The sequence below is a fragment of the Ranitomeya variabilis genome, chromosome 1 (genome assembly GCF_051348905.1).
Source record: "Ranitomeya variabilis isolate aRanVar5 chromosome 1, aRanVar5.hap1, whole genome shotgun sequence".
NCBI classification, from domain to species: domain Eukaryota; kingdom Metazoa; phylum Chordata; class Amphibia; order Anura; family Dendrobatidae; genus Ranitomeya; species Ranitomeya variabilis.
The window spans coordinates 702,004,105-702,023,942 of record NC_135232.1 but is presented as its reverse complement, the minus strand read 5'-3'; the positions used below and the strand labels follow the sequence as shown (position 1 = coordinate 702,023,942).

The following is a 19,838-nucleotide window of genomic DNA, read 5'->3' as shown; positions in this document are numbered from 1 at the left end:
AAATAAAGGTGGGATCAATCCTACTGATACCAAACCACCGATCCCGATATGCAATGTCAAAAACACACAGCTCCCCAACAAGTGGCAATGGATTTTTTATAGGCCACAGACATGGCAATGTTTCAGCTCTCACCAGCCACGAGCCTTTCTCCACCCTATCTTCTAACTATTTACGTTTCTCTTGCTTTCCCGTCCCGCTACCTTTGCTCTCAACGTATCTAGATTGTTCAGCGAGATTTTTATCTGTTTGTGGTCATTAAAGACGAAGTCAGCAAGGCTGAGACGGGCTAACTACGATTTTATCAGCAGATAATTAGTTTTTCGCTTTGCACAAAGTTATTTATTAAGCCCCAGAACTCCGCAGAGATTTCCCTGTATAATTACCGCTGCCTGATGATTTTGTGTAATTTGCTCAGACATGCACAGCACAAAGCCAATTTGTTATATTCAAACTCAACCCAAAGCTCATGCACAAAAAAAATGTAAAATGACGACTGCGAGATGCCACAATGATGCCACGCTGGGTATTAATAACATTGTATCTACACTGCAAGCCTTAAAGATGCAATCTTACAAAGATCAGATACAACCTAATTAAATGAAGCAATATCAGTGTCTCCTCATCATACAGCACATTCCCGGGAGGCCATCACAATACTCAGAGCCGGAGTAATAGAAATGTGACAATTATTGACAAAGTGAGCGGGGGAGGGTCAAGATATGGAATTAAATGTCCTCATTTACTTACCCTTCACATTATAATTGTGCAGCATATGACAGAAGAAAAGGAAATTTACATTTTGCTACAAATTATAACAACTCAAATTAAAAAAACACATTTTAAAAATATTTTATAAATATTTTAATTTAAATATTTTATAAGTATTATAATTTAAAAATATTTTGGTACCCCCCATCAGTGGTAACATTATTCTGCTACCTCTGACCCTTGCTGCTTTATTATAGAAAAAACAAAGACAGAAACATAATGATTAAATACCCTGCAGTAAATAAATAGCATATTGAATGAAAATAATATGCGGCACTTAGTTAACATGTTTTTTGAACAAAAAAATGTGAATCCATCCCGCCTCTTCATGGTGTCTGCAATTGGGACAGTCCTAACTCTAATATTAAAACCCTTACCATTTGTCAAGTGACATGCATGTAGCTAAGAGCTGAGACAGACTGGGCCCAACTACAGGACACACAGATTAAGGCTAAATTCACACTTGCGTGTGGCTGGTCTGTGTATGGCTGCGTACTTCCTCCATTAAGCTCCGCCTACTTCCGCATGCATCCTGCGTCATCCTGCGTACCTATCTTTAACATTGGGAACGCGGTGACATGTGTCGCATGCAGATGCTTTAGCATGCGGCGTTTTGACGTTCCTCCCGACCGCATGAGGAACGCAACGTTTGCATTCCCATGCGGTCGGCGGGCACGTCAAAACACGACATGCAGACGCATCAAGATGCAACGCATGCCCCTGTGTACCCAATGTTAAAGATAGGTAGGCAGGACGATGCAGGACACATGCAGAAGTAGGCGGAGCGTAGGTGGAGCTTAAAGGAAGAAGTATGCAGTCATAGGCCGACCAGCCACACGCAAGTGTGAAACAGGCCTTAGAAACCCCATCAATATAATGCCCAGCTCAAAGGAAAGGCAGCCACACCTTTATATGCACATGATGCAAACAGACAGAAAAGCATGTAAGTGCATGTTCACACTTAACCATTGAACAGAAAAAAGAAACAAAGACAGAAACATAATGATTAAATACCCTACAGAAAAGAAATAGCATAGTGCATGAAAACAACATACGGTACTTAGTTAATATGTTTTTTGATCAAAAAAATGTGAAAGCCATCCCGCCTCATCACGGTGACCGTAACTGGGATGGTCCTAACTCTAATATTAAAAACCTTACCTTTTTGTCAAGTGACATGCATGTGGATAAGGGTCAAGAAAACATTATTCAAGAAAAATAACCATCAAAGAGCAGAAGATGAAATTTTAAAATTTAAGAATGAGGAAGACGGCAAGTAGGGAGGGGTGTAAAACAGAGATATAGGAGGAAAGGATGAGAAAAGGAGTTGAAGAGAAAAAAATCAAGAAGAAAAATAAAATGAAGATGAAAAAGACCAGAAAAATGTAAATATATATAGTTAAAGAAGAGGAAATAAAAGGAGAAGTAAAAGATAAAAATAAAATAAAAGTAGTAAAGAGTGACTAAGAGGAACAGAATGAAAAAAGGAAAAGATAATAAACAGGAGAGGAAGAAAAGTAGATCAAGGAAAAGAGGGAGCAAAGGAGAGGAGGAACAAAATATAGATGAACAGAAGAAAGGAAGAAGTGAAGGTAAAGGAAAAGAAAGAAAAGGGACAAAAAAGAAGAAGAGGATAAAATCTAAGCAGGTAAAAAATGGAAAAGGAGAAATTAGAAAATGAAAAGATAATGCAAGTGTAATAAAAGAAAGGAAGGAGACGTAGGAAGGAGCACGAGTATTGAAGTTATTTGTTTTATGTAAGAAAAACTCAAGTGGGAAATGACAGTATTAACATTATTTATAGTAATGGGGAGAAATAAACAGTCAAAATAAAAGAACAGATAAAAATAAATATACAAACACTTTGCATCTTGTGGAGGCTGAAGCTTCTTATTTATAGCTGTAGAATCAGCGTGATGATATCAATAATGGAAAACAAATACTATAAAAATAATGTAAAATGTGGAATGTTACTGTTTGGGCGCAGTGCTGCCGACACGCTCCATCTGCCAGAATTTTATGGGGTGGGAGCAGGGTCACTTTGCAGATATTTTCTATACCAGGAGATTTGACGTCTCGAAAGTTATGAAATTCTAAGTTTCCAGGATGCTAAAATGTTTGCATGTCATTTAAGCATTGTCCCTCATACAACAGGCAAAAGATAAACCTTCTGATTTATGGGCTGCGAAAATGCATGGCAAGGCTTAATTCAAATACTGATAGATGTAAATGATTGCGTATGAACAAATAATCACCATGCAATTAGAGAAGAGAATGGGAATTTTAGACAGAATTTTTCAGTTGTACACCAATCAATAAAAAAAATACAATTGCAGGAAAATAAAATAAATATAAGTCAACAAGAATATGGAATATGTATGGGATTACACTTCAACAACAATAGTGGTACCCAGGAAAAAAGACTGATAACGGCTTGTTTGAGTAGATAAATATAAATAGAGTGTCCCATTTTCTCAGACATTTTGTACTTTTGTACATTTTTCATACTTCTAGAAATTTAACAAAATCAACAATGTTAAGGGATTTTATTGTGTTCACTCCGTTATGCCTTGGGAACCGTTTCTGGTTTTCCCTGGTGCAAAATAATAATAATTAAAAAAAAACTCATCTTGCACAAACACTTGTACACTACAGTAATACTATGAAGCAGTAGTCACCCCATATCTCATAGTAGAGTTCTACTCTTTGGCGGTATAGCACATTGGTTTAGCAGGATGCCTCCAGATAATGCTGTAGGAGGACGCCTCCATATGGCACTGCTGTAGTGTGGTGCTGTCATTTAGTATTGGGATATGGTGCCTCCAGAGAGCACCGTGCTGTGTTTTCTTCATATGGTGCTATGGTACGGTACCCCTATATCATGTTAGTATGGTTTCTATAACAAGGTACAGTATATGCTATAGTATGATGCCTTTATATGGTGCTGTAGTATGGTGTCTCTGTACTCCATATTGCTCTGTAGCATGGTATACACTATGGCTTGATGCCATGAGGCCGTCATATAGGGTTGTAGTAAGGTGCCTCTAAATAAAGCCATAGTATTATTCCTCCATATAGCCCTCTAATATTGTTCCTCCATGTGTAGCTATAGTGTGATGCCTCAATATGGCGAAATCGTTATAGCATTATGCCTCCATATAGTATGATATAGTATAATTTTATACCTCTAAATAATGTCATAGTATTATTCCTCTATATGGATCTGCAATATGATTCCCTCTTATGGCGCTGTAGCATGGTATACACTATGGCATGATGCCATGATGCCGCTACATGGTGCTGTAGTATAGAGCCTCGATATGTTTCTGTTATATAGTGTCTCCAAATAGCGGTTTCACCATATGGCACATTAGTATGTTGCCTTCTTATGGATCTGCAGCATGGAGCCTCTATAGGGCAGTGTCATACATTGCTACCTTATGGCTGTGTAGTATAATACTTCCATGTGACAAAAGCAGAGAAACAGAGGTAGGGATAAGTACATTGATCTTAAATTTTTTTAAAGCATTCTTTGCCATTTTTTCCTGCTTTGCTGGACTAGCTTTGACAACATAAATCATCGCCCGCCATTCCTCCCCCCTCTGTCTTCTACATACTAGTCATAAGTAACATTGTCATAATCCAGTTCCTCAAAAATGATATAAAAGCACAGAAATTTCCCCTTCCCCTACCAGACTATAAAACCATATATTGTACTGTACCGAGTGACTCAACCCTTCACAACCCTGATGTAATTGATAAAGACACCATCTCAAAAAGTCTTTATCTTAATTCAATTCACCTTTTCAATAAGACACAGCAAAAGGACAATCAATCACACAACGGTACAGTAAAATAAAAATTATCACCATGAAGCGCCAATACCAATGCCTGGAGTTTTCAAATTAAATATTATAATTATTTATGGACATAGAAAATAATTTTCCTTACATGAATTTTCAAAACTTCCTGCTGGTAATAATAACAGGCGGCATATTGGCAGCAATAAGCTCATAATTATAATTTAACTTTATAGGCAGCAAAAAAAGAAATTTCATATATAGAACGGAGGATAAAGATAATCAGTGGAAAATATTTATTAAACAAAAAATGGGATAACATTACCCGCCGTCTTAATAGCGTAATTTAATGCAACGAGCCATAACGAAGATGAGAGACGGTGGTAAATGGCTTCTAGTTATTGAAGTCAATAATCCGGATATTTGAAACCAAATAATAAACTTGTAAGAGAACAGAATTTTTTTTAGACTTTGTAAACTTCACTGCTTTATTTTGTCTAGTTTTTCAGAAACAATTTAATTCTCTCATTGTCGCGTGATTGAACTGTAGGTCATGGTTTGCCTTTTTTAATAACTTGCAACTGATAGGCGCCCGTCCAATGTAACAGCCAGGATCGGAGAAGTCTCTAATCTTACTAAATTAGAAAACAAGAGGAGAAAGGAGGAGTATAATGGTTTAAAACAGTTTCTCAAGTTGATTATAACCTTTCTTGACCTGTAGTAAGTTTCTAAAACAAATAGTTTTGTTTAAGTCCTACATAGGACACATGAATTAATTTCCAGCTGAACAGCTCCATTTTTGGACTGTTAAATGGTTTAGATTTAAGCAGGGGTGGAGCATAACAATTTATGTGTACAATCTGAATAACAATGAGGGGGAGGCTCCTGCTGCAGAAAGTTGTCCTACAGCCATTCACACACTTATGATACAGAGGAGGGTAAAATGCCTGAGCTTTTTGAAATTGAAAACATTTTTGAAGCCTTATAGCCGAAGTCATATTCTTAGGGCATGAGGGCCATGATTGAGGAACTCTAGCATAACCTGTTATAAATGTTATCAGTTGTGCAGGCCTCTCTTGATGAGGGGCGTGCAGGATTAAGTTGTGTAAAATTAATTAAAGGGCTCATGCCACATGATAAATTTGGCATTTTTCATTAGTGGCATGCGCCTTGCCAGAAATGTTACTCCAATAACATTGCATTATGCTGGTTTGTTTTCCACATTGAAAGGAATGCCTTGGGTCAACACAAGGGGTTAATTTTCTTCTGCTCTGTTCTATCATTGACTACTAAATAGTTGTGGTTTTGGAAGGGGGGACATTAGCAATCTGTGTCTCTTACTGCAAACAGAACAGAGGAGCAATGTTACTGCTGCAGACAGTTGACTTACAGCCAGACATAGGATTGTCAGAAGGGGAGGAATGTCTGATTCTGTGGGACTCGAAAAAAATGTCTTTTTATATCTAGAGAGCTATATGGATAGGTTCAAGAGCCTTAGTAGGAGGATACTGGCTTCGGAATATTACAAATGGTGGTACCCAATTTTTTAAAGCTTTTGGAATGCCCGCCAGGGCTGTGGGGTACTCGATATGATACCTAAAGGGATGTGTCACGGCGGCAGTGACCCGGTCTGTGGCCCTGGGCGCCCAAGAAAAAGGGACAGTCTTTACAGAGGTGTGTGAAATAATAAAAGTTTGTGACGCCACCTGTGGTACTCGGTCAGGGGTGACTGACACTGCTTAAAGGGGTCCTCTGGGGTGATGTTATGGCAGCAGGGATGGTATGGCTTCCCACAGGTGAAGTTGGGTCCCCAGGGCTCCTGGTGTGTTTGGCAAGGATGGTGTGGTGCCGGAAAATAAACGGAGGACACAGGGTTGCAGTCTCTTTACCTGGTTTACTGATGGTAGACAGCCACAGTCCAGGGTACTAGCAACGGGTGTAGGTGAGGTCTGGCTGGCCTGGAAGCAATTACAGATCCCTTTCCCAGGTGAGGTTCTTAAGCCTTCCATTTTACTCTTTTAAGCGAGTTCCTTGCTGCCTGTGGCTCCTAACAAGGTCTTCTCTGTCCCTGTCCTGGGACGGTTCCTGCATGGTGGGTGACTCAAGCCTTTTTACAGATTCTTTATCACGACTTGGATTCTGTGTGTTGCTGTACCTTCAGGTTGGGGTGCCGACAGTCAACATAAAATCTACAGTCCTCTGGTTCTGCTGTGGGATATAGAGTACTACACAGCCTCGGGCTCCCAGTGCCTGGTTCCTGCGCTTCGGCTTGGAAGGAGCGCAACCACAGCTCCCTTCCAGCTCCCTTGTTCTCCTGTGCTTCTCCCCTCAGGCACTTGCTATCAATGCAACCAGTCTACTTCTGTCTTCTCTGGCCTGGAGCTGCAGCACCACCTGTGGCTGCATGGCCCCAGCTCTGCTCACACTCCTCTCTCCTTCACTGTCTCTGAACAACTCCCCTTCTCCAACCAACTAACTCCTCCTCCAGACCAGAATATATATCTGGGGAAGCTCCCCTGAAACCGGGTTCAGAGCTCCCCCTTCTGCCCTGGAATCAGAATGTGTTGCATGTAGGTGTACTACCTGTTAAAGGGATCTTCCTTGCTTCCCGGCATGACATCACCCTCCCCGAAAGGAAGGCAACATCACTGTAACAACCGGTTACCTGAGGTGTTACATTTTCACAGCAGAATTCTGGCGTAAAAGCTTTAACAAGTCACAAAATTTAGGTGCAACTTGGAGCTGTACTTAAATATTGCGATTTCTGGTGTCTTCATGCCAGCTTCTCCCAGATCCGATGAAGTGGGCGACCCTCTCTCATCAAATTCATGACGAGCGACGGCATTTGCTATGCCACAAATCTTATTCCAGGATTTAAAATCTATAGTTTATTGCTCCTTGTCAAGGTCACCGACCACCTCTGAAGTGTATCAGAGGAGGACAATTTCTTAGAGAAGAAGCTCAGTTCTTGCAAGCTCTTTCCTATAAAGTCTGCAAGGACTGCTCTGAAGCTGGCAAGATCATTGGATGTTGCAGGGGCATAGCTTCCTCAGGGAGCTTAAGACCCAGGCCAGCGGCTCATCAATTCTGCAAGCCCAACCGGTCAATCTTCAGGAGGGCACCACCCCCTGGCAATCAGTGGTGACTTCTGAACTACAATTCTGAAAATAATGATTTATATCTGGAAGCACTGCCATGGTTCAGCTCTCTTTAATCTTTGCCGTGGTTAATATTTTATTGTATCAGGATATACGCTGTCTTGTCTGTTGTTGTTTATTTTAGCACATGATACCTGCTGAGGGCGCCACAGAGTACGTGTTCCTAAAACAAATAAACCCCAACTCCATCTCTCTCCTTTACACATATATTTTTTGAAAAAAAAATCCCTGGTACCTGAAAAACCAAGCTTTTATCTTGTGCCCGCATTGTTCATGTTTCATCTCCTTTAAATCCGTACTAGGTTATTCATCATCAGGTGGAATTAACACCAGGGGAAGAATCTAAAAGCACTTCAACCCAGAGGCTGAAATTCTTCAAGTCCTATGAAAGAGCCTTGGAAAAAACTGTTTGTGAAGTTCTCCTACTGATCCTGCTTCTTCTTAAACGTACCATGTTCTGAGGCCAAATTAACTGTCTCTGATTCTTAAAAAGATGAATCTTTAAAGGATGTGTAAAACATCAAAACGCATACGGCCAAGTGACACAATGTCTCTTTTCAGACTACATTGTCTACTCCACTGATATCAGACTCTACATGTGAGGGTGATAAACTAATATTTATTAATGATGGCTTTTCAAAACTTTCTGTAACAAAGTTTCAGCTTAAAGTGTACACTGCAAGTTCTCCTGAAATGACAGTTAGGCTGGTGTCACACTTGCGAGTGTAATGCGAGAAACTCGCGCATCAATACCCAGCGCTACCACCGGCACTCGGAACCGGAGTGTGTGGCTGCATGTATTTCTACTCAGCGGACTTTGAGAGTGCCGTGGCCTTGTTTGTTTCGGCCGCACGTGCTTATGGACTAGGGGCTCAGCGGAAGCAAATGAAGTGGGGAGAGGACGGGGACTGCAAATGATGAATTCATTGTGAGGGACGGGGACAGCAATTTACTTGAAGGTGGGGGGTGGGGAGAGCAAATGATGAATTGAAGGGGGGTGGGGACAGCAAATGATGATCTAGGAGGAGAACAAATAATGAATTTTGAGGGTGGGGCAGTAAATGATGTATTGAATGTGGGGTAGAGCAGTTGATAATGAATAGAGTGTGGGAGAGAAGACATGACAATGAATTGGGGCAGGAGGAGCATGTAAATATAATGAATCGAGGTTAGGGTTAGAGTGGGAGGTACATAGTGGGGGGCGTTGAGGATGAAGTTACTGATAATGAATTGGGGGAAAGAGTACAGGTGCGAATTAATTTATGTATTAAATGGGGAAAGTGGCTATTTATAGTTAGATGATTAACAGTGGTGGATTATAATTTATATTTGGAATTGTCGGTTAATAGTAATAATCTATTTATATAATTGCCTTGTAATGTTTTAATTTCCTGTTCTGTCCCGATGTCACCGTATCCCAGAATTCCAAGCGGAGAAAGTTCACCGACCGCCATATTGGGACACCCAAGTGATGGGTGTCCCAATATGGAAACTGCTGCTGGTGCCAACCTATTGCGTGGTACCACCAGCGGAACACCATCGCACCACACAAACACACACACATACACTCTATACGCCGCACACACCACACACACACAAACTCTCACACACTCATACACTCTCACAAACTCACACACTCGCGAACACGCCGCCACCCGGATCAGCCAAATGATTCACTGATTGCCGCCATCTTTGTACAGGAGCAGTGCATGCACAGTTTTAATGTGACCGCTGCTGTATGTCTGCACAAAGATGGCGGCGGTCTGATTTAATGCGCCTGCGTGAATTATGCGCAAATGCAGTGAATAATTTGGCTGATCCTGGCGGCAGATGCGCGACGTTTCTACAGGTAGAGGAAGCCAGTCACATTAAAGGGGTTTTCCCATGAATGAAAGTTAATTTTAAAAATTGACTGTGTCTGACTGTGTACAGAGCATACCACATCTCCTGGGCAGGGGAGGAAGCAAAAGATAATAGTGAAATTACAGCAGGGGATCACAGTGGATTCATTTTGTGAGGTAAAATATTTCACTGACATATTTTACCTCACAAAATGTATCCTCTGCGATCTCTTTCTGTAATGTCAGCATTGTCTTTAGCTTTCTCCCCTGCCCAGGAACTGTGGTATGTTCTGTACACAGTTAGACACAGGGGTGAGTGTGTCTGGCCATGTACGGAGCATACCACATCTCCTGGGCAGGGGAGGAAGCAAAAGACAATACTGACATTACAGCAAGGGATCACAGTGGATTCATTTTGTGAGGTAAAATATTTTGCTGACTGTTTTTTAAAAATATTTTACCTCACAAAATGTATCCTCTGCGATCTCCTGCTGTAATGTCAGTATTGTCTTTTGCTTCCTCCCCTGCCCAGGAGCTGAGATATGTTCGGTACACGGTCAGACACAGACAATTTTTAAAATGAACTTTTGTTCATGGGGAAAACCCCTTTAACAAGCAAATATCAGCGCCAACATGGCTCCTCATAAAAAGTATGCCAATGAAAATGAAAGGAAAGCAGCAAAGGGACAATGTTGAGGACAACAAAGGGCAAAAGAGACTCTTGAAGAGCAACAGCATTGCTGGGACAAAAACAATCATATAAGCGTAGGCGTCAAGCACATGAGCCCCCTGATGCAAAAGTCATTAGACTATCACAGGATGCCATTAGGCAATAACAGCGCCACATGCCTGCCCCCATCGTAACATTACTGCTCTCCCGATGCTATAGCATTGGGCCTCCATCTAGTAATAATAAAAATAATAATTTTATTTCTATAGCGCCAACATATTCCGCAACACTTTACATTTTAGAGGGGACTTGTGCAGACAATGGACATTAAGCATAACAATAAACACATAGATCAACACATACCAAAAGGAATGAGGGCCCTGCTCACAAGCTTACAATCTATGAGGTTGCATAACCAATTATACATTGATTGTGGGTGAACCTCTGTATTCAGATGTGTAGTGTAGAAGAAAGGGAAAAAGTGGGGAATGTGCTCTGGAAGCGGTGCTCTAAGTAACTATGTTATTTTATGAAGAAACGAGTCCTGGCTGGAAGAAGTGATGGCGGTCTGTGCTGGATGAAAAAGAAAAGCAAAGATGAAGGACTTCAGCTAGAGACATCACTGGTGAGTCAGTGTGTTACCTGTACACTGACACTATACACTGTATACTATATACAGAGCTCCTGTGTTTAATGTCACTGGCAGTGGTGATCACTGTATTACCTGCACATTGACACTTTATACAGAGCTCCTCTGTATAATGTCACTGGTGATCCCTGTATTACCTGTACACTGATACTATATACAGAGCTCCTTTGTATAATGTCACCAGTGATCACTGTATTACCTGTACACTGACAGTAAATACAAAGTTCCTGTTTACAATGACACTTAGTATTGTGTTTTTTTAAATTAATGATCAGTATAGTAGTATTCAGTCACTATGTGGTGGTAATATCTGGTCTGGCCATGGTTTGGCGGCATTTGTTCCTTGTATGTGGTATTATTCGGTCACTATGTGGTGGTAATATGTGGTATGGTCATGGTGTGATGATATTTGTCCCTTGTATGTGGTAATAATGGTTGTTTAAAAAAAATGTAAATGTATGTGACTCATTCCCTTAAAGAAATATACAAAAATATATATTTATTTTTAATAGTTTAGAGTAGATTAGGGCCCAGCCGAAAGAGTCTACCGTGTTGTGGTGTCAGCTTAAAAATTATTTTGACTAGAACAAGAGCTGCTGGTTATGAATGTGATCTGGTGTTTGATGGGAACTGTTAATATCTGATCAATGAGGATGTGGTGGAGAAGTTGAGTTTTTCCAAGAGTGGGCGGTGGGACGGTAGAGGCGGAGCTGGTGTGTTGCCTGAGCGGAGTCTCAATGGAACCTGAAAATTTTGGCAGTATGGGGCCCCCGAAATTCCTAGTGGAAGCCCTGGTCTGTCTCATAAGCTGCAGACCGCAGCTTCCTGAGACTTCAGTGTGCTCACGCAGGCGGCGCAATGACATTATTGCCTCATGCCGCTCTGCGGACCAGAAGAGAAAATGGAGGCTGGGAATCAGGATAAGGTGAGTATAAACTTCATTATTTTTAATATGGAGAACTGGGGCCATCATACTATATATATGGGCAACTGGTGCCATCGAACTATATTTATGGTGGGAACTGGGGCCATCGCACTATATCTAATATATAAAGCTGAATGTGTGTGTGTATGTGTGTATGTGTGTATGTCCGGGATTGGCATCTGCACCGTCGCAGCTACAGCCACAACATTTTGCACAGTCACACGTCTGGACCCTGAGAGCGTCATAGGCTATGTTGTGAGGCGAAATTTTAACCCCGCGTGTTCCAATTCGCCAAAGAATTTTGCCCCTATCAACATAATAGGGAAAAAGTGAAAGGAAAAGTGTTGGAGGCAAATTGACAGCTGCCAGATGTGAACAAGAGGGACTTGAAGTGTGAGAGCGATGGTGCCAAAGAGTATATACCGTAAAGTTGCTAAGGTGGGGCCCCGACATGGGATACTCACCACACACGGGGATATAAACACACACACAAAATGCGCAACACACTACCACGTGCTTGAACACATATCACCCTCAGCACATATTTCACCACACATACACCAACCTCGCCACATAAAAGTCGAAACACAAAAGTCGCTTCTCAAAACTCGCCACGCGCAAAACTCGCCACATGCAAAATTAGGCTCACGCTAAACTTGCCACACATGCAAAACTCTTCTCATGGAAAACTCACCACACGCAAAACTTGCACACGCGGAAAAATTGCCACATGCACAAAAGTTGCAACACATGCAAAAGTTGCCTGACACAAAACTTGCACATACTCAAAACGCACCACACATAAAACTCGCCATGCGCAAAACTTGCTGCACACAACTTGCTACACTAACCTGTGACATGCAACTCGACACACAAAAAGTTGCTACACGCATGTCGCCACACAAAACTCATCTCACAAAAGTCGCTACATGCATGTCACCACACGCAACTCAACACACACAACTTGACACATAAAACTCGCCCTAAAACACACAAGTCTGGTATTATCCTTCAAAAATAATAATCTGATTAATAAGCAGACAAACTACAAGAGCAACAAATGTACCATATAGGCAATACGGCAGCTGTCAGTCACATGACCTGTCTATTATGTGTATGTGTGAGCTTATATATACTGCCAGCGGGGAGGGCTTCCTGTTGGCTGGGGAGTTATAAGGCTGCCAATTTAGCTTACAAATACTGAGGTAAAAATACTGAGCAAATAACGTGTGAATGAGGTCTAATACAGGAGGAGATGACACACAGATACAGTATATACTACATACAGGAGGAGATGACACACAGGTATATACTATATACAGGGGAGATGACACACACATATATACTATATACAGGGGAGATGACATACAGGTATATACTATATACAGGAGGAGATGACACACACATATATACTATATACAGGGGAGATGACACACAGGTATATACTATATACAGGAGGAGATGACGCACTGGTATATACTATATACAGGGGAGATGACATACAGGTACATACTATATACAGGGGAGATGACACACAGGTATATACTACATACGGGGGAGATGACACACAGATATATACTATATACAGGGGAGATGACACACAGGTATATACTACATACGGGGGAGATGACACACAGTTATATACTATATACAGGGGAGATGACACACAGGTATATACTATATACAGGAGGAGATGACACACAGGTATATACTATATACAGGAGGAGATGACATACATGTACATACTATATACAGGAAGAGATGACATACAGGTGCATACTATATACAGGGGAGATAACACACAGATATATACTATATATAGGAGGAGATGACACACAGGTATATACTATATACAGGGGAGATGACACACGTATATACTATATACAGGAGGAGATGACACACAGATATATACTATATACAGGAGCAGATGACACACAGGTATATACTATATACAGGAGGAGATGACACAGGTATATACTATATACAGGAGGAGATGACATACAGGTACATACTATATACAGGAGGAGATGACACACAGGTGTATACTATATACAGGAGGAGATGACACATAGGTATATACAATATACAGGAGGAGATGACATACAGCAGGTATATACTATTTACAGGGGAGATGACATACAGGTATATACTATATACAGGAGATGACATACAGGTGTATACTATATATAAGGGAGATGACAAACATGTATATACTGAGGGGAAAATGAGAGGTGTGAGGTGAAAATGAGGGGTGTGAGGTGAAAATGAAAAGGTGTGAGTGCAAAATGAGAGGAGTGAGGGAAAATAGTGGAGTGATCGGAAAATGACAGATGTGATGTCGAAATGACAAGTGTTAGTGGGGAATGAGAGGAGTGAGGGGGGAATGAGAGGAGTGAGGGTGAAAATAAGAGGAGTGAGGGGGAAAATGAGAGGTGTGAGGGGGAAAATGAGAGGCGTGATGGGAAAATAAGGTGCTATAACTAACTACAGATATTTACTATGCCCAGGCAATGCCGGGCTCTTCAGCTAGTATATGATATGTGGGGCTGTGGGAATCATCGTACTATATATGTGGAGCAGTGGGATATCTTCATTCTATATATAATATATATTCTCATGAAAGAACCAAAAGAGTCAGCACCACTTAAACAACTGCAGTGCTGCCGTCCATATCCCTATGTGAGCCGCAGCCAGTAGACGACCTGAAGCCTTCGGGTGCTCATCCAGAGCCACAACTGTCCTCCAATATCAAATGTAGACAAACAAATGGCACTCACCAGGCTAATTTTTCAGACTTTATTGCAGCATCTTCTGCGGGAGAATGGGAACAGGGGTGCGTGAATGACGTCTTTCACGCATCCCTGTTCCCATTCTCCCGCAGAAGATGCTGCAATAAAGTCTGAAAAATTAGCCTGGTGAGTGCCATTTGTTTGTTTATATTTGATAAATAATATATATATATATATATATATATATATATATATATATATATATATATATATCTATATATATAATTGTCTAAGGGTTTTTCCGTCTGTCTGTCTGTCTGTCTGTCTGTCTTTCTGTCTGTCTGTCTGTCTGTCTGTCTTTCTGTCTGTCTGTCTGTCTGTCTGTCCTGGAAATCACTCCATATAAGGTATGGTCTACAAACAGGATACCTTATATGGAGTGGTCGGCGGTTTGTAGACCATACCTTATATGGAGTGGTCGGCGGTTTGTAGACCATACCTTATATGGAGTGGTTGGCGGTTTGTAGACCATACCTTATATGGAGTGGTCGACGGTTTGTCGGGCGGCCTCGACCAATCAGAGATGGGCACAGCATGGCGACGATGATGTCATAATGGTTGCCATGGCGACGATGATGTCATAAAGGTTGCCTCGACCAATCAGCGACGGGCACAGTCTGCCGCGAATCACATACTACGGGGACATGCATATTCTAGAATACCCGATGCATTAGAATCGGGCCACAGTCTAGTATATATATAATTGTCTAAGGGTTTTTCCGTCTGTCTGTCTGTCTGTCTGTCTGTCTGTCTGTCTTTCTGTCTGTCTGTCTGTCTGTCCTGGAAATCCCGCGTCTCTGATTGGTCGAGGCCGCCAGGCCTCGACCAATCAGCGACGGGCACAGTATCAACGTAGGTCATAATGGTTTCCATGGCGACGATGATGTCATAAAGGTTGCCTCGACCAATCAGCGACGGGCACAGTCTGCCGCGAATCACATACTACGGGGACATACATATTCTAGAATACCCGATGCTTTAGAATCGGGCCACAGTCTAGTATATATATAAGAAACTGTGGGGACCATCATATGGGGGCTGTGGGGCCACCATATTCCATGTAGGGGGCTGTAGGGACATGATACTATATATAGAGGGGATGCGTGATCATCATACTACATATAGGAAGCTGTGAGGTACATAATATCACAGTTAGAGAGCTGTAGGGGACCATCATACTATATATAGGGGTTTTTGGAGACATACTATTTGTTGGGAGCTGTAGTATACGATATATAGAAAACTGTAAAACCTCATACTTTATATAGGAGGCAGTGGGGACATCATATTGTATATCCCATATTTATATACCAGCCTGTTTTTAAAGCCTGTTATCTCTGATGCTTTAATGCAATGGCCAGAGATAAGCAGGAAAAAGGAGGGCCACCGCAACTCGAGGGCCACTGCCTTGTGATTGCCCCCCAGGCTAAAAAGTGCCAGCCAGCCCCTGCCAACTGGAACAGCACCACGCCAGATATTGTTGGCGCCACCGCCCTCCAAGCTTCAGCAGAACACTGGGAAGCCTTTCACATGATAAGTGATTTAAGGACCTGTGGTTATCTCGTTTATTGATCATTAACCCTACCTATTGCCTACCCTTAAACTGTTTATCTCCTTGTGTGGAGTATCTCCTGTTAAATTAAATTGTTAACACCTGCTCTGCCTTTGTTGCATCACTGCATCCCACAACCTTCTTACAGACACATATAAACAAAAAGCAAAAACCTCTCCTGACAAAATATGTTTTTTCAGTGGAAGACAGGTATTCTGCGCTGCAAGTGTAGATCCCGTGAGAAATTCAGACAACCATGAATTAGTGATAATTAGTAATGGGTGAAACTGTGGATGTTCGGATCCGGCGAACATCTAAAAAGAGTTCGGTTTGGGTACCAGAATAGTACCCGAACCCAGACCCCATTGAGATGAATGGCGGCCCAAACATCCATTGTTTGCCATGTTGTCATCTATGTGACAGCGCGGCAAACAAAAGCTCTGATTGGCGGAGAGATTGTTACCGCCGGTCAGAGAGCTGCAGTTCCCATGCTGTCAGATGATAGAGTGAGTCAGCAGCTGTTGCCAGCGGTAAAAACGATACCACTGGTCACAGGTGTTGACTGATGAGAGAGTACTACTCTCATTAAAGTACACCTGCTGTTGCTGATAACAGTGAGACCAGGTGCTGTTGATGGTTGTATTCATCAGCTGCTGCCCGTGCTAAAAATAAATAAATAAATATCGTGAGGTCTCTTCTATTTTTGATAACCAGTGCAAAAAACTGGCAAACCTCAGCTGTCAGCTTTATCATGGTCGATTATCAAGAATAGAGGTGTCCCACATCATTTTTTTTTTAATTATTTAAATAATAATTAAAATGGTGTAGAGTTCCTAAAGCAGACAACTGGGGGAAGGTATTCTGAGACTGGTAATAGGCCATGGATATGCCACCCAGCCTAAAAATAGCAACTGCCCAGAAAAGGCGCATCTAATAGATGCGCCAATTTTGATGCTTGCCCAGTTCTTCCTACTTGCCCTGGTGCGGCGGCAAATGGGGTAATAGCTGTGGGGTTGATGTTAGCTGTTTTATGGCCGCTGACATCAAGCCCAGAGGTTAGTAATGGAGATGCATCTATAAGACACCCTCATTACTAACCCCATAGTTAGATTGTAAAAAAAAGTCACAGTGTGTCTTATTTACAATTTAACTATGGGGTTAGTAATAGGGGTGTCTTATAGATGCTTCTCCATTACTAACATCTGGGCTTGAGGTCAGCGGCCATAAAACAGCTAACATCAACTCCAAACTTATCACTCCGCTTGCCATCGCACCAGGAACAAGAGGAAAAAGCCAGGCAAGATGCCAGAAATGGGGCATCTAAAAGATGCTCTTTTTCTGGGGCAGCACCAAGCTGCTATTTTTTTGGCTGGGAGGCCAATATCTATGGCTCCTTACCAGTCTGAGACTACCAGACCCCAGCAGTCTACTTTAGCTTGGCTAGTTGTCAAAAATAAGGAGGGACCCAATGCCAATTTATTCAAATTATTTAATAATTGAAAAAATATGGCATGGGACCCCTCTATTCTTGGTCACTGAGCCATCATAAAACTGACAGCTGAGGGTTGTAGCTCACAGCTGTCTGTTTTGATGTGCTGATTATGCAAAATATAATGACCCCATGTCTTATTTTTTTATTCGTAGCACAGGCACTGGCAGATGAAAACATCAATCAGCGGTGCCTGCTCTTGCTGGTATCAGTTACAGCAGGTGTACGCTGATGAGAGTAGTACTCCGCCAGTGTTTCTCACTCTTTCACACAGATGACAGCGTGGGAAACAGCCGATGTTCGGGGTACTGAAACCAAACAGTAACACAGAGTTCCTGGAGAAATCAGAGACCATGCACGGACGCTAGGTTTTTGATATGGACCCCGAACTTTACTGTTGTCAGATTCACCCATATCTAGTAATATTGCAGATTAAATTATTCACATTTCAAAGTAATCTAACTTCTACATTAAGAAGAACACTAGGTGGCCACATATAGACAAAAAGCACAAACATCACCTGACAGAGTATCTCAAAATGCATTTTCTAGTGGAAGATGGGTATCCTACCCTGCTGTTGTAGATCCAATTAGAGGGAGGCAAGACATGACAGTAATACAAGACAACACACAAAAGTCATCTCTCATTTATCATTAGAAGCTATGGAGCAACAGCATAGATCTACATATGAACTGCATACCAAAAATGAAACATCTTTAATTAAAAACTTGCTTCATTGTTCATTTTAAATATTTTCACCACAGAAAAATATACCTTGAATAAAAGTTTTTTTGAAGGGATAAACACTAAGGATGAGCAAATTGCTTCTAAACTAAATAGAATTTGCTCAGAATTTCCCCTAACGCACAGATTAACTAGTAAATCCAAATTCTTAGGAAATTGATTTGTGCAAATCCATTTTGCTTGATTGATAGGGGTCAGAAAGGGATTAAAGACAATAACATATCATATTTAACTAGTCCCTCACCAGTCCCTGCCACCACAGAACAGCGTCAGTTCTCCAGTGGCTTCCTATAAGACTCCTGTCTCTTCTACACTCTTCACATTTCAGAATGGCTAGGGGTGGAAGCGCTGGAGAAGAATGAAGACCTGGAGCTTGGAGTGGGAGTCTGGAAAGCCAGCAGAGCACTGGAGAGGGACTGATGAGACAGGAACAGATGAGAGGCAAGATGAGTCATTTTTTTAACCCCTTCTTGTCCCATACTTCTATTATGCTGTGATGACCACAAAGAATAATAAATGACTTAATGGCAAAAAGGGCAGAGTTGATTTCCATTAAATAAATAAGATTCAAACCTGAATTTCCCAGATGAATTAGGGCGAATCTGCTCATTTCAAATTTTGACAGATTCGTTCATCACAAATAAATATTTTAATCAACTCAGGGTCTACAAGAACTCACGTAGGAGTAGAGTAACAGTCTGTTTATTAGTGGATTGCGTTACTGCAAAAAAAAAATATTTTCAAGGCGATAGTTTAGAAAGAACTACACATTTCACAATGATATTGTCTTTCCTGAGTTGCCATGACAGTGGCAGAATAATGAGTTGTTGCAGGAACTGTTTAAATATTGGTTTACTTTTCCCTGGACAATCATCCAATTTTTAAAATCACACTGAACCTTTTCTATTTTTTTTCCAGAAATGAAACAACGACCTGGAGAAACTCAACCCTACAATATTCTCCAAGCCATGAGATCTAATTTTAATAATAAAATTTACCAATCTTTGTATTTTTTTTCTTCTTCTTCCACAAATGTATACAAAAATTTTCCTTTCTGGTGAAAAAAGTGTTGAGGCCCTTCTGAAGAATTATTATGAATATTCAGAGACCTGAGATGAAATGGCTGCAGCTTCATATATTCCAGATAGAAATAGAAAAGCCATTGAGAATTGAGCATTGTCTGAGATGCAGTGACAGCACAATGGGATGTTTTTCTTCTTCTATTAGTAAAATGAAAAAGATTATTCTAACTGAGAAATGTTTTTTTTGTCTTTTTTAAAGTTGACTAGTAAAAGTAAAATACTGAAAGAAAACCTCTAAATTGGAGACATTGCCTACCCCAACTTCCAAATCACTTCTAATACATCCAGGCTCTAACACTCAAGTGGGCCCATGACCTTATCCTTCTACGAAATGGAGGTGCCATGATACATATACTGTATAACAAATTTA

The 19,838-nt window shown here is 41.2% G+C and overlaps 1 long non-coding RNA gene across 1 annotated transcript in view; it reads left to right on the top strand.

The window, feature by feature from the left end:
- LOC143817995 (uncharacterized) overlaps positions 1-19,587 on the top strand; it is a 77,484-nt gene extending 57,897 nt beyond the window's left edge. Inside the window, exon 4 of the long non-coding RNA XR_013224267.1 lies at positions 19,305-19,587. This is a non-coding gene — a long non-coding RNA (uncharacterized LOC143817995). The remainder of the gene's footprint in view (positions 1-19,304) is intronic.
- Positions 19,588-19,838: the final 251 nt, after the last annotated feature.